The sequence below is a fragment of the Myotis davidii genome, unplaced genomic scaffold (genome assembly GCF_000327345.1).
Source record: "Myotis davidii unplaced genomic scaffold, ASM32734v1 scaffold282, whole genome shotgun sequence".
In the NCBI taxonomy this organism is placed as follows: domain Eukaryota; kingdom Metazoa; phylum Chordata; class Mammalia; order Chiroptera; family Vespertilionidae; genus Myotis; species Myotis davidii.
Window position 1 is genome coordinate 1,210,603 of NW_006293249.1, and position 1,496 is coordinate 1,212,098.

The 1,496-nt window shown below is 45.1% G+C and overlaps 1 pseudogene; it reads left to right on the top strand.

Moving 5' to 3' along the window:
- The first annotated feature begins 419 nt into the window (after positions 1-419).
- On the top strand, positions 420-1,251 carry LOC102773922 (annotated as a pseudogene).
- The last annotated feature ends 245 nt before the right edge of the window (positions 1,252-1,496 follow it).

The window sequence follows — 1,496 nt, forward strand, 5'->3', positions numbered from 1 at the left end:
AAGCTCACAGAGGTCATTACCACCAAATTAGTATTATAAGAAATGTTAAATAGACTTCATTAAGAAAAAATACATATAAATAATAAAATGGCTATACCTAATTGTTAAACACTTTTAATGTAAATGGAAGAGACGCTCCAATAAAAAGATACTATGAAATAGAATTGATAAACAAGACCAAGATATGCTATCCACAAGAAACTGACCCAGAATGATAGACACTCACAAAATAAAAGTAAAGGAATTAGAAAAAGATATTTAATGCACATGGAAAAAGAAGTCCTGGTTTGGCAATATTTACATCAGACAAAATACAAAGGGTAGGATAAAGGGGAGACATCTGTGAGTGTCAATAATAAAAATGAACTTAAAAATGGAAGGATGGAACCAACGCCTGGCTCAGAGTAGCAACAGCTGCCAAGGGTTTCTCTGGCCAGTGTCTCTCCCTCCAGTGTACAGCATGGGGAATATCTTTGTGAATCTCTTCAAGGGCCTTTTTGGCAAAAAAGAAATGCGCATTCTCATGGTGGGCCTGGATGCTGTGGTGAAGACCACCATCCTGTACAGACTGAAGCTGGGTGAGATCTGACCACCATCCCCACCACAGGTTTCAACGTGGAGACTGTGGAGTATAAGAACATCAGCTTCACTGTGTGGGATGTGGGTGGCCAGGACAAGATCCGGCCTCTGTGGCGCCACTACTTCCAGAATACACAAGGGCTCATCTCTGTGGTTGACAGCAATGACCGAGAGCGTGTGAATCAGGCTCGAGAGGAGCTTATGCGGATGCTGGCGGAGGATGAGCTCAGGGCTGCTGTCCTGCTCGTGTTCGCAAACAACCAGGACCTCCGCAATGCCATGAACGCAGCTGAGATCACGGACAAGCTGGGCCTCCACTCTCTGCGCCACAGGAACTAGTACATCCAGGCTACCTGTGCGACCAGTGGGGACGGGCTCAATGAGGGACTGGACTGGCTGTCCAATCACCTCTGGAACCAGAAGTGAACCGAACTCCTCTCTTCCCCCTCACTCTCTCCTTCACCCCTATTTCCTCTCATGTGGCAGACGTGCCCCTGTGGTGTGAGTGCCAGAAGCTGCCTCCATGGTCGGTCCCAGTGTGCTTCATCATGCTGTACATGTGCAGACGCAGCCTGCAACCGGGTTTTTATTTAATGTAAATAGTTCTTGTTTCCAATGAGGCAGTTTCTGGTACTCCTATGCAATATTACTCAGCTTTTTTTTTTATTGTAACAACAACAACAAAAAATAGAATCAACCCACTGTTTAGTACTGAGAAGGGATTTGGGGCATCGAGGGCAGGGCCTCTAGGAGTTGCTATGAGATCACCTCAACGCTCCACATCTGGGCTTTAAATCTGTATGGAGATCCATTTTGGTGGTTGGTTTTTAACCCAAACTCAGTACACTTTTTATAAATACAAGGTAAGGAGACACTTTAACACAGAGAAGGGAGATATGTGCTTAGTGTGAGTTCTG